This window comes from Gorilla gorilla, chromosome 9, assembly GCF_029281585.2.
Source record: "Gorilla gorilla gorilla isolate KB3781 chromosome 9, NHGRI_mGorGor1-v2.1_pri, whole genome shotgun sequence".
Classification (NCBI taxonomy): Eukaryota; Metazoa; Chordata; class Mammalia; order Primates; family Hominidae; genus Gorilla; species Gorilla gorilla.
Genome location: NC_073233.2, coordinates 17,197,230 through 17,221,609, shown reverse-complemented (window position 1 = coordinate 17,221,609; position 24,380 = coordinate 17,197,230). Strand labels below are relative to the sequence as shown.

The 24,380-nt window shown below is 41.4% G+C and overlaps 1 long non-coding RNA gene across 1 annotated transcript; it reads left to right on the top strand.

Annotated features, from left to right (window-relative positions):
- The first annotated feature begins 2,341 nt into the window (after positions 1 to 2,341).
- LOC109028820 (uncharacterized) lies at positions 2,342 to 11,687 on the top strand. The gene is made up of 3 exons (XR_010135431.1): positions 2,342 to 4,905; positions 7,346 to 7,440; positions 9,826 to 11,687. It is a non-coding gene; the product is annotated as an uncharacterized lncRNA (long non-coding RNA).
- Positions 11,688 to 24,380: the final 12,693 nt, after the last annotated feature.

Here is a 24,380-nt window from a genome sequence, read left to right as displayed (position 1 = left end):
TGTGTACAAAACTACTGAAAGGACTAGAGGAGCAAAGCTGTAGGTCCAACTCCTTGGAACACCTTCCACCACTTACAACTACTCACAACTTCCACCACTCACAACTCTTTCTACCATGATTAGAAAAGCTCCCACTGGACTAGCACAGTGGCTTATACCTGTAATCCCAAAACTTTGGGAGGCTGAGGCAGGAGGACCGCTTGGGCCCAGGAGTTTGAGACCAGCCTGGGCAACATAGTGAGATCCCATCTCTAAAAAAAAAAAAAAAAAAAGCCAGGAGTGTTGGGGCACACCTGTTGTCCCAGCTACTCCAGTGGCTGAGGCGTAAGGACCACTTGAGCCTGGGTGGTTGAAGTTACAGTGCACTGTGATTGTGCTACTGCACTCCAGCCTGAGCCACAGAGTGAGACCCTGTCTTGAAAGAAAGAGAGAGAAAAGAATAGCTCATGCCACCATTGCTGTAGGAATCTGCTGCCATTTTTGCTCACTACACAACTTATTACCTCTTCTGCTGCTGCTATTATAGGAAACTACTTGCTCCAGAATCATACAAATCACCTCTGCCAATCCACATAGCAAATTAGAGTCCATGCATCTTTCCTCTCTCCTGACATGACTCGGTTCTGAATTCATTTTTCACAAGATGTACTGAACAAAATCATGGCAGAAATGCTCACTGAAAGGGATTCTGGTAAATGTCACTTGTTAGCTTTCCAGCTTTTGCAGATTAGAAATGGATTGAGCATCAGTCCACAGCTCTCAAAACATTTTGTTCAGATCAAATATTGTACTATAGAATTGGTTAGTAGAATTGATTATATCAGATTGAGAGTTCTTTTAAAACAGAGATAAAATTTTATTCATATTTAGAATACCCAGCATTTACCAGTGCCTCCCTCAAATGCAATGCCACAAACAAAATACTATTTTTTTTTTTCTTTTTTTGAGACGGAGTCTTGCTCTGTCACCCAGGCTGGAGTGCAGTGGCATGATCGTGGCTCACTGCAAGCTCTGCCTCCTGGGTTCACGCCATTCTCCTGCCTCAGCCTCCCGAGTAGCTGGGACCACAGGTGCCTGCCACCATGCCTGGCTAATTTTTTGTAGTTTTAGTAGAGACGGGGTTTCACCGTGTTAGCCAGGATGGTCTCGATCTCCTGACCTTGTGATCCGCCCGCCTCGGCCTCCCAAAGTGCTGGGATTACAGGCGTGAGCCACCGCGCCCGGCCAACACAATACTATTTTATGAATTTGTATTAATACTTACTAAGAACCTTTATGTATGTAAGTAAAGACTCATCCTTGCATGATTCCCTTTTTCTGCCAGATGCAACTCGTTGCCTTCACTCAACCCCTGGCTGAAACTGAAATTTCCTCCACATCATTTCTTATCACATCTTAGAAAATACCATGGTGATTGGAAAGATTAAGGATTTGGGTATCAGACAAATTTGTGTTTGAATTTTGGCTTATCCACTTGCTAGCTATATAATCATGGGTAAGTTATTAATGCCTCTAAACCTCAGCTATACTATTAGGATAGTAATAATTAACCTCACAAAGTTGTGAGGATAATGTGAGATAGTGTATGAAAGTACCTGGCACATAGTAGACACTTTATACGATTATTAAAATGTCTTCCTCCACCTCATAAATATAATTTTGGAATTGTAAAGAACATAAGAGTTTATCTAGTCCAGCTGCATAATACTAATAAGCTGAAAGCCAAAGGAGGTGAAGCTTCACGTCTCCTGTTTCTACCTACTCCAGCTTATCTGGCTCATCTCCTATACATGTTGATACACTATGTCCTATATATTGACACAGTTGCACCTCAGATCCCTGATAGAAGCTTATTTGAGTAGATTTTCTTATCTTCCCTTGCATGAGACTAAATGTGTATCTTTCCTGTTCCACTGGCCCAGAATAGCTTTCTTGTCTTGATCATTGTCTCAAGGACAACTCATTCCTATATGCCTTCTGCTGAAAGGGAAGTTTTCATCCCAACATTCTGGAATCCAAGTGATATGGTTAGGCTTTGTGTTCCCACCTAAATCTCATCTTGAACTCTAATCTCCATAATCCCCACATGTCAAGGGAGGAACCCAATGGGAGGTGATTGGATCATGAGGGCAATTTTCCCCATGCTGTTCTTGTGATAGTGAGGAAGTTCTCAAGAGATCTGATGGTTTTGTAAACATCTGGCATTTCCCCTGCTCACTCTTCTCTCACCTGCTGCCATGCAAAGAAGGTCCTTGTTTTCTCTTCACCTTCCACCGTGATTGTAAATCCTGAGGCCTCCCCAGCCATGTGGAACTGTGAGTCAATTAAACCTTTTTCCTTTATAAATTACCCAGTCTTGGGTAATATCCTTTTTTTTTTTTTTTTTTGAGACGGAGTCTGGCTCTGTCTCCCGGGCTGGAGTGCAGTGGCACAATCTCAGCTCACTGCAACCTCCGCCTCACAGGTTCATGCCATTCTCCTGCCTCAGCCTCCCCAGCAGCTGGGACTATAGGCGCAAGCCGCCACGCCCGGCTAATTTTTGTATTTTTAGTAGAGACGGGGTTTCATCGTGTTAGCCAGGATGGTCTCGATCTCCTGACCTTGTGATACACCCACCTCGGCCTCCCAAAGTGCTGGGATTACAGGCGTGAGCCCCCGTGCCCGTCCGGGTAATATTCTTAATAGCAGTGTGAGAGAACGGACTAATACAGTAAATTGGTACCAAGAGTTTGGGGCACTGCTATAAAGATACTTGAAAATTTGGAAGTGACTTTGGGACTGGGTAACAGGCAGATGTTGGAACAGTTTGGAGGGCTCAGAAGAAGACAGGAAGATGTGGGAAAGTTTGAACCTTCCTAGAGACTTGTTGAATGGTTTTGACCAAAATGCTGATAATGATGTGGACAATGTAGTCCAGGCTGAGGTGGTCTCAAATGGAGATGAGGAACTTCTTGGGAACTGGAGCAAAGGGTCACTCTTGCTATGCTTTATCAAAGAGACTGCTGGCATTTTGCCACTGCCCTAGAGATCTGTGAAACTTTGAACTTGAGAGAGATGATTTAAGGCATCTGGCAGAAGAAATTTCTAAGTAGCAAAGCATTCAAGAGGTGACCTGGTTGATTTTGAAAGTGTTCAGTCTTATACATTCACAAAGAGATAATTCGAAATTGGAACTTATTTTTAAAAGGGGGTCAGGCGCAGTGGCTCATGCCTGTAATCCCAGCCCTTTGGGAGGCCAATGCAGGTGGGTCACTTGAGGTCAGGGGTTGGAGACCAGCCTGGCCTACATGGCAAAACCTTGTCTCTGTGAAAAATACAAAAATTAGCCAGGCATGGTGGTGGGTGCCTGTAATCCCAGCTACTATACTGGAGGCTGAGGTGCAAGAATCACTTGAACCTGGGAGGCGGAGGTTGCAGTGAGCTGAGATCACACCACTGCACTCTAGCTTGGGTGACAGAGTGAGACTCCATCTCAAAAAAAAAAAAAAGCGGGGCGCAACAGAGTGTAAAAATATGGAAAATTTGCAGCTGACCATGTAGTAGACAAGAAAAAACCATTTATGGGGAGGAATTTAAGCCAGCTGCAGAAATTTGCATGAGTAACCAGAAGCCAAATGTTAATAGCCAGGACGATGGGGCAAATGTCTCCAGGGCATGTCAGAGACCTTCATGGCAGCCCCTCCCATCACCGACCTGGAGGCTTAGTAGGAAAAAATGGTTTTGTGGGCCAGGCCCCGCTGCTGCTCTGTGTTTGTAGCCTTGGGACTTCGCACCCTTCGTCCTAGCTGTGGCTGAAAGGGGCCAAGGTACAGCTTGGGCCATGGCTTCAGAGGGTGCAAGCCCCAAGTCTTGGCAGCTTCCATGTGGTGGTGGGCCTGCGGGTGCACAGAAAAACAAGAAGTGAGGTTTGGGAACCTCTGCCTAGATTTCAGAGGATACATGGAAATGCCCAGATGTCCAGGCAGAAGTCTTCTGCAGGGGCAGAACTCTCACAGAGAACCTCTGCTAGTGCAGTGTGGAAGGGAAATGTGAAGTTGGATTTCTCATGCAGAGTCCCCACTGGGGCACTGCCTAATTGGAGCTATGAGAAGAGGGCCACCATCCTCCAAACAGGTTGCACCATTAGCCTGGAAAAGCCGCAGATACTCAATGCCAGCCATGAAAGCAGCCAGGGCGAGGGCTATACCCTGCAAAGCCACAGGGGCAGGGCTGCCCAAGGCCATGGGAGCCCACCTTTTTCATCAGCATGACCTGGATATGAGACATGGAGTCACAGGAGATCCTTTTGGAGCTTAAAGATTTAATGACTGCCCTGCTGGATTTCAGACTTGCATGGGGGCCTGTATCCCCTTTGTTTTGGCCAATTTCTCCCATTTGGAATGGGAGTATTTATCCAATGCGTATACCGCCATAGTATCTTGGAAGTAATTAACTTGCTTTTGATTTTACAGGCTACTAGACAGAAGTGGCATGCCTTGTCTCAGATGGGACTTTGAACTTGGACTTTTGGTTTAATGCTGGAATGAGTTAAGACTTTGAGGTACTGTTGGGAAGGCATGATTATGTTTTGAAATGAGAGAAAAAGACTTGGGAGGGGCCAGGGGCGGAATGATATGGAAGCTTTGTGTTCCCACCCAAATCTCATCTTGAATTGTAATCCCCATAATCCCCATGTGTCAAGGGAGGGACCTGGTGGGAGGTGAGTGGATCATAGGGGTGGTTCCCCCTGATGCTGTTCTTGTGATAGTGAATGAGTTCTCACAAGATCTGATGGTTCTATAAGCATCTGGCATTTCCCCTGCTCACCCTTCTCTCTCTTGTTGCCATGTGAAGAAGGTCCTTGCTTTTTCTTCACCTTCCACCATGATTGTAAGTCTCCTGAAGCCTCGCCAGCCATGTAGAACTGTGAGTCAATTAACCTCTTTTCTTTATAAATTACTTAGTCTCAGGTAGTATCTTTATAGCAGTGTGAGAATGGATGAATACACGAAGATCCACCTTCTAGACACCAGAATGTATAATCTTGGTGTCAACTGTTTATCTCATCATAGCTATAGATGAACCCATCTTTGGCTACTGAATCTCCCCTGTATTGCTGAACCTCCCTCTGCCATCAGCCAGGCCAAGCAGGGAGGCAGTTTCTAATGCCTAATTTTAGACCTAAGTCTTGTACACTTAGGCCTATCTTAGAATGTCATAATTCACCAATAAGTTCTAAAATAGGACATCTCTAGCAAGACATCATTACTTATTATTTGTGCCCATAGAAACTTCTTCCTCTGCCTTCATTAAGGCTTTAATCATTTATAGTCTCCTAAGAGACCTCTTTTATTTTTTTCTATGTTTATATGTTGTCTCTCCAACAAGGCTATGACCTCTTTTGGGGACAGTTACCCCACCTCCTACATTCTGTAGTCCTGTTGTGTATAATAATATTAATCAATCCATAAAAATAATTTTTAAAACCTGGATTCAGACCAAATATTTCAAAATTTTCCCACTCTCTGGACAAAGGCCCAGAAAGAAAAAGAATAGAGTCCTTACCTTACTGAAATATTCAACCTATTTGAAGTCAACTAATTAAAATCTCTTTGGCTTTATGGATTTCAATCTATTCCCACCCATCCAGAGTGTTACTGGTTTTTATCTTAGCTTTTGATTTCTTTCCACTGAGAGCTGCTCCTCTGCTCACCTTTAACTGCCCTTTCCACTCATACTCATGGCACTTTATACTTCCTCTTTCATAACACATCGCATTTGGATTTATTTTTCACTATCTTTCTTCTCCCAAGGACTTTTAGTTACATGTAGGCAGAGACAATTTCTTCCTTCTTCATTACTAGGTATATCCCCAGCATCTTAGCATAATGCCTGGCACATAGTAGGCATTCAGTAAATATTTATTGAATAAATGAATAACTCTGTGCCTGGCCCCAAGTTATACTGTCTCACATTTCTCCCTGGCCCATATTTGTAAATAACAAAATGTATTTCCCTTGTTAGTGTATTTGAGATTTTTTTCAAAGTGAGTTTATTAAAACGTAATGGGTTCCAAAAGGAAGTTAAACAAACTACAAAAAAGAAAATTCAAATTTCAAAAATACAGATTTATTTAATAAAATTTATTTTTTTAAGTATAGCTTTCTGTTCTGACACATACTGATTAATGCCCAGGCTCATGATGTCTGTTCCACATCCTACTCGATGTTGCCACTCACCTAGTGTGTTCTTCCTTTGTCCCCTTTCTTCCCTTGTCCCCTTTCTTCCCTGAGGTCTCAGGTATGTAAGTCCTGGGAGAAACTGCACATGAATGGGATGATGGGCCTTTTTTTTTTTTTTTTGGATGAACTGTTGTTCTTACTCTTCTCCTTGGCCCTATTAGCAGTTTATCTTTCTGTGCATCTATCTGTAGTAGTTGGACCAATGAAAATGGCAAGCATCTTTAGTCAATGAGGAAAAAATTGTGTACTACTTTTGTCTAATCAGTACCATTTCTTCCTAATAATCTCCCTTGGAGAGATTATTATGCCAAATTAAAAATTTTTAATTAAAGTCAAGCTAAATTTCATATATCAATATATTACTCCACCTGCTAATCTAGTCTCTGTTATAAAGGATTGGTTTGAAAGTGCATTAGTCTGTGCAGGCTGCTATAACAAAATACCATAAAACAGGTAGCTTTTAAGCTGCAGTAATTTATTTTTGGCAGTTTTGGAGGCTGGAAAATCCAAAATAAAAACACCAACAGGCTGGGCCTGCGGCTCACACTTATATCCCAGCACTTTGGGAAGCTGAGGTGGGTGGATCACTTGAGGTCAAGAGTTGAGACCAGCCTGGCCAACATGGTGAAACCCCATCTCTACAAAAAATACAAAACAAATTAGCTGGGCATGGTGGTGGGCGCCTTGTAATGCCAGCTGCTCAGGAGACTGAGGCAGGAGAATCACTTGAACCTGGGAGGTAGAGGTTGCAGTGAGCCAAGATCATGCCACTGCACTCCAGCCTGGGCTACAGAGTGAGACTCCATCTCAAAAAAAAAAAAAAAAACACCAACAGATTCAGTGTCTGATGAGGGCCCTTGTTCTGATACATAAATTGTGCCTTCTTGATGTACCCTCACATGGCAGAAGGAGCAAACAAGCACCTCGGGCCTCTTTCATGAGATAATTAATCCCATTGATGAGGGTTCTGTCCTCAGGATTTAATTACCTCCCACTAAGGGCCCCCATTTCTTAATACAGTCAGCTTGGGGGTTAGAATTTCAACGTATGAATTTAGGGGAGACACAAGCTTTCAGACCGTTAACAGAGAGGTGTTTTTCTTTTCTTTTTTTTTTTCTTTTAAGGCATATTCTCAGTTTGGGTGTGGTGGCGTGTACCTGTGGCCCTGGCTACTCAGAAAGCTGAGGAAGGAGGATCCCTTGAGCCTGAGAGTTTGAAGGTATAGTGAACTATGAACATGCCATTGCACTCCAACCTGAGCAACAGAGAAAGATGCTGTCTCTAAAAAAATGATAAGTGAAAAATAAAAATAATAGGCCACGTTTATTGTTACTTGTCAGTATTTATATTCCTTTGATCAAAAGGAACAGGCTTTTTAGGAGCAGGATTTGATGGGTGGAGTTAGGGGGAAGTTTTAAAATTCTCTTGATTGAAGCATGGTGTGACCACAATTGATTTATCAATTTCTGAACTTGGCCTTCTGGATCCATCTGTTCCTCACCCCCATCTCCCATGCCTGTTTTTGTCCTTGGCTTTTAATCTTTCTCTTCCTCCTCCTCATTTTCTTGGTCTCGCTCTTGCTTACACTCTCTGCAATTTTTGCACAGCATAAAGGCACCCAGCCAAGGGTTTAAGATCTTCTGAAATCTACTGTACCATATCCACTAAACAAGCTTTGGGTATTGGTGAGTGAGTTTGCCCCAGTCTACAGGCTAGCAGAGGCCCTACCTGATTCCTGGCTTACTATTAGCCCACTGCCACTTTATACATGTATAGTGACTCTCCAGCCTAGTGTGACACTTCCTGTTTTTGGTTCTTGGGTCGGGCAGATATCTAGCTCTGGTTTAATGTATTGTGGAGTTATCCTGGGGCATTTTTCTGATTGACTTGAGATCGTATGAGTGCTAGTATAGCATATAGGCTCTATAACCCATACTGCCTAGTCTCAAATCCCAATTCTGTCATGTACTCATTTCTCTGTGCCTCAGCTTCCTTGTCTATAAAGAGAGAATGGTAATATCAACCATCTCCTGTGGTGGTGTATACATGTAAAACACTTAGAAAAGTATAAAAGACGGTAAGCACTTAGTGTTTATTGATTATGAGTTCACCCATGATCTTGTTGGAGAGAGACCCACGTCACTTCTACCACCCTAATAATTTAACAAATGTTTATTGAATGACCATAATGTATCACACACTATGCTGGGAAGAACATAGAGATGAAGCAAAAACTAATGCTGACTTCAATGAGCAACATTTGGTTTATAGATAGTAATGATGGCAAAGGAGTAGCTTTTTATTTAAATAATCATTTATAGGCCGGATGAGGTGGCTCACGTCTGTAATCCCAGCACTTTGGGATGTTGAAGTGAGGGGATTGCTTGAGCCCTGGAGTTCAAGACCAGGCTGGGCAATATCGCTAGACCCCATCTCTTAAAAAAAGTAGTTCTTTACTGTTGCCTCTATTGACTCTTGAATGCAAGAAAGAACATTTGCCCTTTGATTTCTAATATTATCTTATATTCTCTCTTCTTCAAAAGATCAGAAGCACATGCTGTAAATATCAATCATGATCATCTTTGTCTCCCTTATCAGATTGTCAAAATTATATCTTTTCCTATTTTCCTGCATACCTTATCTTTTTCCTAAATTCTCAGTTCTCCAAGTTCTCAGAAATCATAACTTCAGACCTTGAAATGATGACTCTGTTCCACCCCCATCTGGCTTTTATATTTATATGAAATACATGTGTATATATAGGTAAAGACGGAGTCTTGCTATGTTGCCCAGGCTGGCCTCAAATTCCTGGGCTCAAGCCTTCCTCCAATCTTGGTATCCCTTTGAGTACAGGCGTGAGCCCCTGCCCCCTGCCCCTACTCTGGTTTTGTTTTGGTGGTTTGTCAGTATATATGTGTTTGCCTTTGGGCTACACATAAATGTAGAAAGGTGAGCTGTAACCAGAAAGACATCACTGAATTTACCATTGAAATGTCTTCATTTAAGTCCGTTTCTCAACAGTTGTTAGCCAGATCCAGCTGGATTTTATATCTGACTTGTGATCACGGTGAAAGAATGCAAAAAGGAGACACAAACTTTTAAAATGTTCTGTCCAGAAAAGAATAAGAACACTATCTAAAAAAACATGAAGTTCTAGTAAAAATGATGCTTGAGACAGAAAAAAGAATTTAAAAAGATACAGTGAATTAACTAAAAATAAAAGACAGTTCTTTGTTTGGTTTACCATTCTCCCCCCAAAACGGAGGGATATTTGTATATTTGTATATTCTGACAGGCACTTTCTCTTCTAAGGGAGGGAAGTAGTTAGAGGCCCTAGGCTCCACTGTAGAAATGTGATAATGGAGATGTGCAGTGCTCTAGGGCCAAGATTAGTCTCTGAGACAGCATTGGGTGACATTGTTTTACCGTAGTATTTTTGCTTTCTGTTTTGAGTTCCTTGTTGGTTCACAAATGTTCTCTTTTTCTCCACCTTTTATCTAATCAGTCACAATAAAATGTAACTGTCAACCAGAACAGTGTGTTTTTATAGCCAAGTGTTTTGGAAAAACCCTCAAACTGTGATTTTTCTCTGCTCTCATGCCAGCACAAGAACCATCAATCAGCACAGAAGACTTCTGTGACCCCAAACTATGTGGGGATTTCTCCCTAGCAACAAGCAAGCAATCAGTTTGGCAACAAACACTGACTGGATGTCTTCCAATTCAATTCCAACACTATCTACCTGGAAATAGTGTCTGATCCCACAGGGTAAGGGCTCAGCACCCCCAAGATTGTCCTCTTTCCCTCTCCCAACACTGCTAGACACCAGTCACAGGTCTAGGGCCTCTGGAACTTCTGACAACTGGCTTCAAGTTGGGGTTCCCACAATCCCTCTTGGGGTTCAATTAATTTGCTATAGTGACTCACAGAACTCAGGGAAACATGTTTACCAATTTATTTTATACAAAGGATACAGATGAAGAGATGCGCAGAGTGAGGTATGGGGGAAGGGGCACAGAACTCCCATGCCCTCCCTGGGCGAGCTGCCCTCCAGGAACTTGCATGTGTTCAGCTATCCAGAAGCTCTCTAAATCCAGTCATCCTGGCTTTTTATAGAAGCTTCATGACGTTAGCATTCCTTCCCCCAGGGTATGGGATGGGACCCTCTCTGGAATGGTGGTCTTATGACCCACAATCAGATTACAGACCTGCCTTGGGGCAGGTGAAAGGAACACTGGAGAAAGTCAGAGAGGCCTAACATACCAACATTGTAACAAAAGACTGTAACAAGGACTCTGGGAGTTATGAGCCAGGAATCATAGATGGAAACCTAAACATATGTGTGTATTTACATCTATTACCACATCAAGGAAAGGTTTCACACACTGGTATGAAACTGGAAATAAGTAACAGGAGAAAACTTGGAAAATTTGCAAGTATGTGGAATTAACACTCCTGAACAACCAATGGGTCAAAGAAGAAATCAGAAATATCTTAAGACAAATGAAAATGGAAACACAACATACCGAAATTTATGGGATGTGGCTAGGTGCAGTGGCTCATGCCTGTAATCTCAGCATTTTGGGAGGCCAAGGCTGGCACATCACTCGAGGTCAGGAGTTCAAGACTAGCCTGGCCAACGTGGTGAAACCCCCATCTCTACTAAAAATACAAAAATTAGCCGGGCATGATGGCAGGCACCTGTAGTCCCAGCTACTTGGGAGGCTGAGGTGGGAGAATTGCTTGAACCTGGGAGGCGGAGGTTGCAGTGAGCCAAGATCAAACCACTGCACTCCAGCCTGGGCAACAGAGTGAGATCTATCACACACACTCACACACACACACACACACACACACACACACACAAATGAGATGCAGCAAAAGGAGTTCAAGAGGGAAAGTGACAGCGATAAATACCTAATTAAGAAAAAGAAAGATCTCAACTTTCCATCTGAAGGAACTAGATAAACAAGAACAAACTAAGTTTGCAGAGGTAAGGAAATAATACAGATTAGAGCACAAGTGAAATAGAGACTAGAAAAAAGAAAAGATCAGTGAACTAAATTTTTTTTTGAAAAACGAAAATTGACAAAGCATTATCTAGGCTAAGAAAGACAGGAGACTCAAATAACTATAAATGAAAGAGGAGACATTACAATGGGTACCACAGAAACACAAAGGATCTTAAGAGACTACTATGAACAATTACATGCCAGCAAATTGGATAACCTAGAAGAAATGGTTAAGTTCTTAGACACATACAACCTAGGAAGACTGAACCATGAAAAATAGAAAATCTGAATAGACCAATAATGAGTAAGCAGTTTGAATCACTAATCAAAAATATTCAAACAAGGAATATTCTCTAAATGTTTGGTAGCATTCACCAGTGCAACCATGTGGTCCTGGGCTTTTCTTTGATGAGAGACTTTTTACTACTGATTCAGTCTCCTACCTGTTATTGGTCAATTCAGATTTTCTTTCTCTTCATAATTCAATTTTGGTAGGTTTTATATGTCAAGGAAATTATCCATTTCTTCTAGTTAATCCAATTTGTTGGTTATAATTGTTCAGAGTAGCCTCATGATCTTTTCTATTTCTGTTGTATCAATTGTAATGTCTCCTTTCTCATTTCTGATTTTATTCGTGTCTTCTCTTTTTCTCTGCTAGTCTAGTTAAAGGTTTATTGATTTTGTTAGCTTTTATAAAAGCCATCACTTAGTTTCATTGATCTTTTCTGTGTTTTTCTAGTGTCTATTTTGTTTACTTCTGCTCACTCTGTGCTCTATTAAGAGAGAAAGTATAAAGTCAAGGAAAGATCACTGGAAAAAAAGTTTAAAAAACAGATATGGGGCTGGGTGTGGTGGGATTACACCTGTAATCCCAGCACTTTCGGAGGCTGAGGTGAGGAGTTCAAGACTAACCTGGGCAACATAGCTAGACCCTATCTCTTAGAAAAAAAAAAAGTTTTAAAAGTAGTCAGGCATGGTAATATGTGCCTGTAGTCCTAGCTACTTGGGAGGCTGAGGCCGGAGGATTCTTTGAGCCCAGGAGTTCAAGGTTGTAGTGAGCTATGATCACACCACTGCACTCCAGCCTGTGTAACAGAGCAAGGCCTTGTCTCTAAAAAAAAAAAAAGGGAAAGAAAAAGATAGAGGTAAGTTAGTTTCTCCAAACCTCAGTCATAAAATGGAAATAAAGATATTTCCCCTGCATATGGAAGCATCCTTTAAAATGTAAACTTGATCATTTTATAAACAATTGTTAATGTATTAAACCTGTGCTCTGGATATGTGCTTTCTGCCCCTTGAAACAAGATGAAAAACTTGGTTTACTGCACTTACATTTCTCTATTCCAGGTAAATAATTTGCATTTTCTAGAACAGTGATTCTTTAACTGTGTTGTTTTAGCATTTTGATTACATTTGTTTATAAATTATTATTATTATTATTTTGAGACAGGGTCTCGCTGTTACCCAGGCTGGAGTGCAGGGTGCAATCTCGGCTCACTGAAACCTCCACCTCCTGGGTTCAAGCAGTTCTTGTGCCTCAGCTTCCTGAGTAGCTGGACTACACATTTTTTATTTCTAGTAGAGACAGGGTTTCACCATGTTGGCCAGGCTGGTCTCAAACTCCTGACCTCAAGTGATCCAGCCGCCTCAGCCTCTGAAAGTGCTGGGATTACAGGTATGAGCCACCATGGGGTTATATTATAAATAAATATTGTCACTAATAAAAATTATGAAGAAACAAAATTTGCAAATGATTTTATTAATAAATTAAACTGGCCAGGCACAGTGGCTCACACCTTTAATCCCAGCTCTTTGGGAGGCTGAGGCGGGCAGATCACTTGAGCCCAGGAGTTCCAGATCAGCCTGGCCAACATAATGAAACCCCATCTGTACTAAAAATATAAAACAATTAGCTGGGCGTGGTGGCATATGTCTGTAATCTCAGCTACTCAGGAGGCTGAGACAGGAGGATTGCTTGAAACCGGGAGGCAGAGGTTGCAGTGTGCCAAGATCGCGCCTCTCCACTCCAGGCTGGGCGACAAAGCAAGACTTCGTCTCAATCAATCAATCAATCAATGAGAGTGGATGCAATATTATCCCTATAATAATATTCTCAGTACCTTGCATTCATATATGCTTTTATTTGGCAAGCAAGGAACACTGGGTATTGCACATAACTTGAAGCCTGTTTATCTCAGTTAAGTTGCTGCCAGTAATCTTGGTCACCTTTCAGGAGTGTTACAGATGAACATCACCCATTCTCTAACTTTTTCTAAATTAAATGAATTATGAAATATAGTTGACCCTTGAACAATGTGGAGGTTAGGGGTCATCAACACATCCCTCACTGCACAGTCAAAAATCCATGTATAACTTTTGGCTTCCCAAACACTTAACTACTAATAGCCTACTGTTGACTTTACTGATAAACCATCTATTAACACATATTTTGTATGTTATATGTATTATATGCTGTATTTTTTAACAATAAAGCAAGAAAAAAGGAAATGGGCTGAGTGTGATGGCTCACACCTGTTACCCCAACACTTTGGGAGGCTAAGGCGGGAGGATTGCTTTAGGCCAGGAGTTCGAGAACAGCCTGGGCAAAATAGTAAGAGTCCGTCTCTTAAAAAAAAGGTAAAAAAAAAATTTTTTTTTTTTGAAACAAGGTCTCGCTCTGTCGCCCAGGCTGGAGTACATTGGCACGATCTCACCACATGGCTCACCACAGCCTCAACCTCCTGGACTCAAGTGATCCTCCCACCTCAGCCTCCCAAGTAGCTGGGACTACAGATGCACGCTACTACACCCAGCTAATTTTTATTTTATTTTATTTTTTTCGTAGAGACAGGGTCTCACTATGTTACTCAGGCTAGTCTTGAATTCCTGAGCTCAAGTGATCTTCCTGCCTTGGCTTTCCAAAGTGCTAGGATTACAGGTGTGAGTCACTGCTCCCAGCCAAAAAAAATTTAAGAAAATATTATCAAGAAAGTCATAAGAGAAATGTATTGACTGTTTGCTAAGTGGAAGTGGATCATCATAAAAATCTTTATCCTTGTAGTCATCACACTGAGTAGGCTACAGTGGAGAAAGAAGAGGAGGGGTTGGTTTTGCTGTCAAAGACCTCATTGGAGCTGTCTCAAGAGCAGCAGATGTGGAAGAAAATCCACTTATTAGTGTACTCATGCAGTTCAAACCCATGTTGTTCAAGAGTCAACTGTACAGTGAACTAAAAGCACCAGTTGTCCTCCCCTACTTAAGGCTCAAGTGTGTCTCTAGCCTATCTAGTATAGAAAATTTTGCTCTGGAATGGGCCTTCTACTCCCAGGTTACAAGTCCAATATCCAAAGGTAAAACTGATCTACATATTGATGAAGTCCAGTAAAATCACTTCAATCATGCTACTATGCAGGCTATTCATTTAAAAACTTTAAAAACTAAACACTATGTTTGACTTAGAAAAGAAAAATGGCAAAGGGAGAAATACTAGCAGGCAGGGTCTTGGTCTAGTTCATTATCCTGGCCTAACAACATGCATCATAAGTAAGGTGGTCACAGGACCTGGTTTGCCTGGTATAGTCCTGGTTTATGTCAGCTATCCCAATGTAATTATTAGTAACACCCTCTTTCACCCCACACATAAAGTGCTTACTATTGTTTATCAATATATACCCTATTTCTAGCAGTGCACAGCATGTATTAGGTGCTCACTAAATATTTGTTAAATGAATGAATGAATGATGAGCCATATAAAAAGAGACTGGCCCATTAGATAGAGTTCTGAGAATTTAGTTCTGCAATAAAACAGTAAAGAGACTGGCCCATTAGATAGAGTTCTGAGAATTTAGTACTGCAGTAAAATAGTATGAGCACTGTAGTGGGTTGAATTGATGAGTAACCCCGAAAAGATATGCCCATGTCCTAATCCCTGTAATGTGGGAATATTACTTTATATGGCAAATAATGTAATTAAATTAAGGGTCTTAAGAGGAGATGCTTAGCTTGGATTATCTGGGTACAATCACATGTATCCTTAGAGAGGCAGAGGGGGTTTGGGGATGCACAACACACACACAGACACACACAGAGAAAGGCAATGTGAAGACAGCAGAGATGTGGCCACAGCCAAGGAATGTACACAACACACACACACACAGAAAGGCAATGTGAAGACAGAGCAGAGAGATGTGGCCACAAGCCAAGCATGCCAACAGCCACCAGAAGCTAGAAGAGGCAAGAGTTGGATTCTCCCCTGGCGCCTCCCTAGAAAGTGCACCCTTGCCAATGCCTTGATTTGACTTCTGACCTCCAGAACTGTGAGAAAATTAATTTGGGTTGTTTTAAGCCACCAAGTTTGTGGCAATTTGTTATGGCAGCCAAAGGAAACTAATGCAAGCACCTTATTCATGCAAAAGTGATAAGAAAGGAATATTCCCATTATGGCTATTCATGTTGCTGTGGGGTGGGGGAGCTTGATGTACCTGGGAAAGTATGAGATGCTGCCACATATTAACGAATTGCATTAGAAAAGTCACCAAACTTTCCATTTCCCAATATATATAGTGGGGGAAATAATACATCTCTACTTCCTCCAAATAGTTTGTAGTGAGACTCAATTGAGATAATGTATATTCCTGTATTCAATAAATATTTAATGATGCCTAGTATATGCTAGGAACTATTCTAAGCTCTTTATCTCTTGCTGTCCAATACATTCCCTATCCAGAAGCTAGTCATCTTTTTAATGTGAAGTTTTTTGTGTGTGTTTTTGTTTTGTTTTGTTTTTGAGACACAGCTTTGCTCTATTGCCCAGACTGGAGTGGAGTTGTGCAACCTTGGCTCACTGCAACCTCCACCTCCCACACTCAAGCAATTCTCATGCCTCAGCCTCCCAAGTAGCTTGGATTACAGGTGTGTGCCACCACACCCAGCTAATTTTTGTATTTTTTAGTATAGATGGGGTTTTGCCATGTTGGCCAAGCTGGTCTCAAACTCCTGGTCTCAAGTGAGCCACCCGCCGCAGCCTTCCAAACTGCTGGGATTACAAGCATGAGCTACTGTGCCCTGCCAGAAGCCAGTCATCTTTTTAAAAAATCTGTGGAATACAACATGACAGATAAAGTTCCTGCTGCCATTCAGCTTAACATCCTAATGCAGTGAGCAGACAAGACACAAGAATGAATGCAAAAAATCATTTCAGATAGTAAGAAGGACTATGGAAAAGACAAAAACAAAAAAAAACTAAGAGGGGAAATGTAATAGAGTATCTAGAAGAGGAAACAACATTACAAGGGATGATCAGGGAAGGCTTTTCTAGAGAGGTGGCCATTCAAGCTGAAATCTAAATTATACACACACAAAAAGCCATTCTGTAAAAAATTGGGATAAGAGCTTTTGGGCAGTGGAACTTAAAAAAAGAAATAGCCATACTTGCATACTTGAGGAATAGAAAGCTTTGCATGAGCTTAACATATTTGTAGAAAGGGGCCAGTGTGACTGAATAGAGATCAAAGGGAACATAGTAGGAGTTGAAGTCAGAGTGATAGTCAAGGGCCAGATCATGTAAGGTCATATAGGCCATGCTAAGGAGTTTGGATTTTATTGTGGATATTATATATATCCATGATTAGAGGGTTTTAGGCATGGAAGTGGCATTATCTAATTTACATTTTTTAAAGATTACTGGTTCTGGGTAGAGAATGTATTGGACAGCAAGAGATGAAGTTGAGGGACGAGTTCTAGGAGGCTATTGCAGTAATCCAGGCTAGGGAGAATGGTGGTTAGATTAAAGTGATAGAAATGTAGATGAAGAGAAGTGGACCAGTTTAAGATATATTTTGGAGATAGAGCCAACAGAACTTCTGATGGATTGAATATAGAAGGGACAGAAGAATCAAAAACGATTCATAGGTTTTTGACCTTAGTAACTGACAGTGGTGAACAATGGAGAAAAACTATTCTGAACATGTTAAACTTGAAATGCCTATTAGATATTCAGGGGGAAATTTCAGTAGGCAATTCAATACAGATGATATACATCTATAGCTTGCATGGGGGGAAAGGTAGATAAGAGATAGAGACATGAATTTGGAAATTTTTATCATATAAATGGGATTTAAAGTCACAGGATTGATGAATTACCTCGGAGAAAAGTATTCAGAGGGAAGAAAAGACCCAGAATAAATCCTTGGTGGTACTTCAATATTTATAGGTCAAACAGAGTAGGAGAACCCAGCAAAGACTGAGCTGAATTGGTAAAGGCAGTTGGAAATTCTAGGGAAAAAATAAATAAAATGGCAGCAAGATAATATGCACAAATATTTTCTCAGCTCTTGTGTAGGTAAATAATTCTATTGGTAATACAAGAGAAGTACTTGATATCGAGAACCTTATGATTTTGGAAGGGAGATAAAAATAAGCCCATAAAAATAATAAATTATTTAGCCTTCTAACTAATGATCTCCCTATCTCCAAGTTTGCCCTCCTTTTCTTTTTCTTTTCTTTTTTTTTTTTGAGACAGGGTGTAACTCTGTTGCCCAGACTGTAGTGTAGTGGCGTAATCACAGCTCACTGCAACTTCCTCCTCCTTGGCTCAAGCGATCCTCCCATCTCAGCCTTCTGAGTGGCTGGGACCACAGGTGCACCACCACACCTGACTTATTTTTGTATTTTTTTTATAGAAACGGGGTTCCACCATATTATCGAGGCTGGTCTTGAACTCCTGGGCTGAAGAAATCCACACACCTCGTCCTCCCAAAGTGTTGGGATTACAGGCGTGAACCACCACACCCCAGTTCAATCCATTCTACACAAACTATAAGGATAGTTTTTCTAAAACAGTACATGGATCAGTTAAAACTGATCGGCTTTACACTAAAACTGATCAGAGTTCTGATCAGTTCAAGAACTTTGTCTGTGTAGTCAAGTCCCAAATCATCATTCTGGCACTTAAGGAAGAATGGCCACAGCCTCATCTCCCTATTATTCCCTTTATGAAAGCTTATGGTATCTTTGGTTTAGCACTGATTCCACCCTTCCCTGCCTTTTATATAATTGGTGTATTTATCTTTTGTCTAGATTGTGAGATCCTTGGAAACAGGTATTATGCATATAAACTCAATAACTTTCTTTCTTTTTCTGCCAAGTGAACAAAGACCTCCAAATTGTAGTCACATGTAATACAGAGCACTGGTATTGGTCATATCTCCATCTCTGATCCACCCTTCCTCCCATGCAAGCTATAGATGCATATCATCTATTTTGAATTGCCTATTGAAATGTCCCTTTGAATATCTAATAGGCATTTCAAATTTAATATATTCAGAATAGTTTTTCCTCCATTGTTTACTACCTGCCAGTTGCTTAAGGCCAAAATCTATGAATCATTCTTGATTCTTCTCTCATTTTCCATATTCAATCCATCAGAAGTTTTAATGGCTTTATCGCCAAAATATATCTTAACAATGGAGCAAAATTTGAGTACCACAGAACCAGATTAGGGATAACTGTAGGAATGAAGGAGTGATACACCTAGGAATAGGAAAGTAGTCTGAAGCCAGATGATAAAGGTCCTTTTATGCCAAACTAGGAAGTTCAGATATTATTGTTAGAGGAGAGCTACTGAGGTTTTGAGTAGGGCACTTATAATATTCATTTTGTACTTCACGAATGAATCAGTAGAGGGGATAAATGAGGGTACCCTCAAAATTGCAAGCAATGAAGTATTAGAACTGAATTTTTAGGGACAGCAATACCAGCCTAACTGGCTGCATAAGAGAAGACTGGGTGTTTGGGAGAGGCAAAAAATAAGGCCAACAGAAAAGGTAGGGTAGGGACAGAATATAAAGGGCTTGAAAGCCAGGTAAAAGCATATAAACTGGGATCCCTGGGTTCTAATACCTGTTTCCCTACTTGGAGAAACTCCCCTTATCTTTTTTAAAACCCAGTTTCCTTTTCCTGGGATTTGCTTCAGCTATAAATGTTGTAATTTTCTATAATGCTCTGACCTGCTACAGTGGCTCTGAAACCTTGACTGCACACTGGAATCACCTAGAGAGCTTTAAAAGCTACTGATGGCTAGATCTCACTACCAAAGATTCAGATTTATCTGGTCTTAGATGCAGCCTGGACACTGAGCTATTTAATAAAAGTTCTCCAGGTGATTCTAATGTGCAGCCAAGGTTGAGATCAACTCATGTAGAAAATAGTGAAGCACTAAGATTCTTAAGCAGGGTAATAATATGTTAAAATTTAGTTTAGTTTTTTTGTTTTTTTTTGTTTTTTCCAAGACGGAGTCTTGCTCTGTCGCCCAGGCTGGAGTACAATGGCATGATCTCAACTCACTGCAACCTCCACCTCCTGGGTTCAAGTGATTCTCCTGCCTCAGCCTCCCGAGTAGCTAGGATTACAGGTGCGCACCACAACGTCTGGCCAATTTTTTGTATTTTTAGTAGAGACACGGTTTCACCATGTTGGCCAGGGTGGTCTATAACTCCTGACCTTGTAATCTGCCTGCCTCAGCCTCCCAAAGTGCTGGGATTACAGGCATGAGCCACCGCGCCTGGCTGAAAAAAGGTATTTTAAGAAAGACTAACAGGAATATACAGACTAGTAGGGAAAGACTACAGAAGATCAACTAGAATTTTGCAATAATCCAGGAGAAAAGTTTAGTAAGGGCTGGATTAGCATACATGCAATGATGTTGTAGGGAGGAAGATGAATGCAAGAAACATTTAGAGAGAAGTAGCACCAGGATTCAGTAAGTGATTGAATATTAAATCTGAGCAAAAGGAAAAAAAATATGGTCAAGTTTCTAGCATAGAAGAATAATAGAATCCTTAACAAAATTAAAGTAGTTGTGAAACAGCTGGTTAATCAATATTATTGAGAATATGGAAACTAACATTAAATTCTAAGTCGGGGTCTAACCTACGTGCCTTACATATATTATCTCATTTAATCTTTACAACAACCATATAAATACTACTATCATTCCGATTTTACAGATTTAGAAACTGAGTAAGAGTAATTAAATTATTTGCCCAAAGTTACACAGTAAGTGGTAGAGAAGACATTTGACCTCAACTGGTCTAACTACTTTTCCTCATAGGAAGATGACCAGTTTACATATGGAATCTGTTGAATTTGAGCAAACAACTCAAAAAAGCAAAATGGCTATAGAGGCCAGATGGGAACATAAATGAGTGAATCAAGTCAGATGCAACTGTGGAGAAATCAAAACATCGAGAGAAGGTAGTTCTACTTAGTTATGCTTGAATGTTGCCCTATGAGAATTTCAGGCCCAGTATTGCCATATTTTAAGATTTTTCATGAAAAGATGGAAATCTGGATTTGTATGCAAAAATTTGTGTGAATATCAAATTCAAGTGTTTAAAACTACTGTGGCTCAAACTATGGCTTCAAGTTTGCATCTCTGAGCAAAAGGCTGTTGGAAATTCAGAACTGGATGTAAAGTGAGAGATCTGGGCTGAAGGTATATGATTAGGGAATTCATAAGCACAGAGAGGATGGTAGATGCTTCCAAAATAGTATGTGTTAGAATAGTAACCAGCATTTGACATGATTAGTTAAAATAAGGCAAAAATATATGAGTTAACAAGTTAGTCAGGACTTATAGAAAACTGATAAGATAGAAGTGGAAAACTAGCAGACTTAAGTGGGTATATTTAAAATTCAATTTTCAATGAACTAAAAGCTAAATTCCAGACAATGACTTTGTGTGTGTGTGTGTGTGTGTGTGTGTGTGTGTGTGTGTGTGTGTGTGTGTGTTTAAGATAGGATTTCGCTCTGTTACCCAGGCTGGAGTGCAGTGACATGATCATGGCTCACTTCAGCCTCGACCTCCAGGGCTCAAGCCATCCTACTGCCTCAGCCTCCCAAGTAGCTGGTACTACAGGCATGTGGGACACAGGCTAATTTTTGTATTTTTTGTAGAGACGGGTTTTCACCACGTTGCCCAGGCTAGTCTCAAACTCCTGAGCTCAAGCTACTCCCCTGCTTCAGTCTCCAAAAGAGCTGGGATTGCAGGCATCAGCCACCATGCCTAGCATTTTTTTTTTTTTTTTTGAGACAGGGTCCCACTCTACTGCCCTGGCTGGAGTGCAGTGGCGTGACCATGGCTTAGTGCAGCCTCAAAGTCCTGGGCTTAAGGGATTCGCCCATGTCAGCCTCCCAAGTAGCTGGGACTACAGATGCATGTCACCACATCTGGATCTTTTAATTTTTAATTTTAGAGACAGGGGGGTCTCCCTATGTTGCCCAGATTGGTCTCCAACTCCTGGGCTCAAAGAATCCTCCCAGCTTGGCCTCCAAAAGTGCTACTGAATTTTCATATATCCATGACGTGATGGAAACGTTTAGAAAGTTTCAATGTTTATTTCCCTCACTTAAATATATTTCAATTTGAAAAAAAACTATTGTCTAGACTTCAAAGAGAATATTCATCTAGCCCTAAAAGCTAGATGTTCTTATAATTAAGACACTTAAAATTCAATAATTAAAAATTTTTTACACTGGGCACAGTGGCTCACACCTGTAATCCCAGTATTTTGGGAGGCCCAGACGGGTGGATCACTTGAGGTCAGGAGTTTGAGACCAGTCTGGGCAACATGGTGAAACCCCATCTCAAGTAGAAATACAAAAATTAGCTGGGCGTGGTGGCACATGCTTGCAATCCCAGCTACTCAGGAGGCTGAGGCACGAGAATTGCTTGAACCCAGGAGGTGGAGGCTGCAGTGTGCAGAGATCACACCACTACACTCCAGCCTGAGTGACAAAGTGAGACTCTGTCTCAAAAAAATTTTTTTTTTTCTAAAGGTTTTACTTAATGTTTTTATTTAATCTTTGCTAATTGTGAACCCTTCTGCAATGGGCTTTGCAGGTATGATTTTAACTTCAAATCTTTCTGTTTAAGTGAGAGAAAGGTAATTGAAAGATTGTTTTATCAATATTTTTACTTTTTCTACCTTAGGTTACTCCCTTCCAGGTCAATTTCTCACATAAACTCATATCTGCAAAGCCCATACCAAAAGGGTTCCCAATTAGCAAAGATTAAATAAAATATTAAGTAAAACCTTTTTTAAATTTTTAATTACTGAATTTTAAGTGTCTTAATTATAAGAACATCCGACTTTTACGGCTAGGTGAATATTCTCTTTGAAGTCTAGACAATAGTTTTTGAATACTACTCTTCCTAGTAAACTAATGTATTCGTTCATTATCAGATATATGGAATGTAAACCAGTTATGTAAAAATATCACATATACTAATGCATTTTTCCAAACCTTAAAGCCCTACAGAAATTATAAAGAAACATTATTCTCGTGTTATCATGAAGCTAGAAGGGTCCAAAAAAATACAAAGTGAAACCTCTTGTATTTAAAACAAAACTTGCACCACCACCACCACCCCAAAATAGTTGTTTTTTTTTTTTAGAATATCTCTTCCAAGTTTTAAAGTTCAAGTAAAATTGATTTAATAGCAATAAGTGTAGTAACAGTAAAGTAGGGAATGGTGACTATTCTATAGCAAAGATCTACAGATGTTGGAATTGTGTTAGAAACCTTCAGAGCCACACCACAGCCTTCTATTACATTTAAATGTCGTAGGAAAAACTGCAATTTTCCGGAAAATTGTATTAAGGACCAGGTGCTCTAATACCAAGAGCTGTTTTGACACATCAAAGGTTAAGTTTGGGTCTTTGAAAATCCTGCCTCTTACTGAACACTTTAAAAGTCATTCATGTCAAAACACACACATTCTTGCCTTTGACTATACACTGTAAAAGTACTACATGTTAAAATGGAGATGGGGACATTTTTGTTGTTTAAGTTTATGGAAGTATGACTCCATTTTAGTATAGGTACAATGTCGCAAACGATGGAATAAGGTACTCATCAATACATTACCTGGTAAGTATAAATAGTTCAACTTGCCGGCTTTGAAAAGCTTAATCCTATTTCTTATGGTGAACCTTAAATAAAATGAAAATACACAACTGACAATGTTTAACGTGCACTTAAAACAAACAAACAAACAAAAAACACAAAAAAACAGGAGCTAGCAATTCGAAATCCTCCAGACACCCGCGGAAGTCTGACACACAGGGTGTTTTCCTCGGTGACCGCCAGCCGGACATTCCTATGGGAAAAGCAGCTTCTTCTGTGCGGTTCGAAGAAAATCAACCCCTTCCTTTCATCCCTTTCTCATTCACTCTGCAGGGGGTGGGCCAATAAGGAGCTGAATGAAGCTCCCCTTTGGCATCCGGGCGCACGTCTCGCCTCCTCCCCACTACTTTCTGGGTTCCCTAAGGCTGCCGAAGCCGAGGACCTGGAGCCGGGTAGTGTCCCGGCGCTGCGCCCGGGGGCTCCAGGCCTCAACCCGACGGGCCCAGCCCCGGGAGAGGCCAGGCACGCGAGGGCAGCCACAGCTCCAAGGGGCGCCAAGAAAAGCAATGCTCACTCGCCACGCACAGGGCTCGGGGGAGGTAAGGGTGCGTTTTCTTCCCATATTCCCGGTGAGAAAACGAGGTCGAGGGAAAAGGGGATGATACAACTAGAGCATGGCATATGGACTCAGTGAACAAAGGGACTGGAGCAAGAAGCAGCAGCCACACCAACGCAGACTCAAAAGGGCTCTCCGGCTTTACGCACGCAACCCTCATCTCGACAGCGCTCGGCGCCCCTTACGCCACTGGCTCAGCCTCAGAGACTTCGCGAATATGGCTTTGCGCACTGCGGCGGGGCTGCGCCGCAACCGAGCTCAGCCCTGTGGCTCCTCCTCGCTGCCCTGCGCGGATTGGTGGCAGACGGCAACCGGGCCGCTGATTGGGCGGCGAAGGAGCCATTCGGGGAGGCTCTGGTGGGTTCAGCTGCCCCAAGAGTGATAAGTTCGGCTTCAGACACGCCTTAGCGCCAGCAGTGAGTTGGAGCTCTATGGAGGTGGCAGCGGGTACCGAGTGGCGGCTGCAGCAGCGACTCCTCTGAGCTGAGTTTCAGGCCGTCCCCGACTTCTTCCTCCCCCTTCCCTCCCCCTTTTTTTTTGTTTTCCGTTCCCCTTTCCCCTCCCTTCCCTATCCCCGACGACCGGATCCTGAGGAGGCAGCTGCGGTGGCAGCTGCTGAGTTCT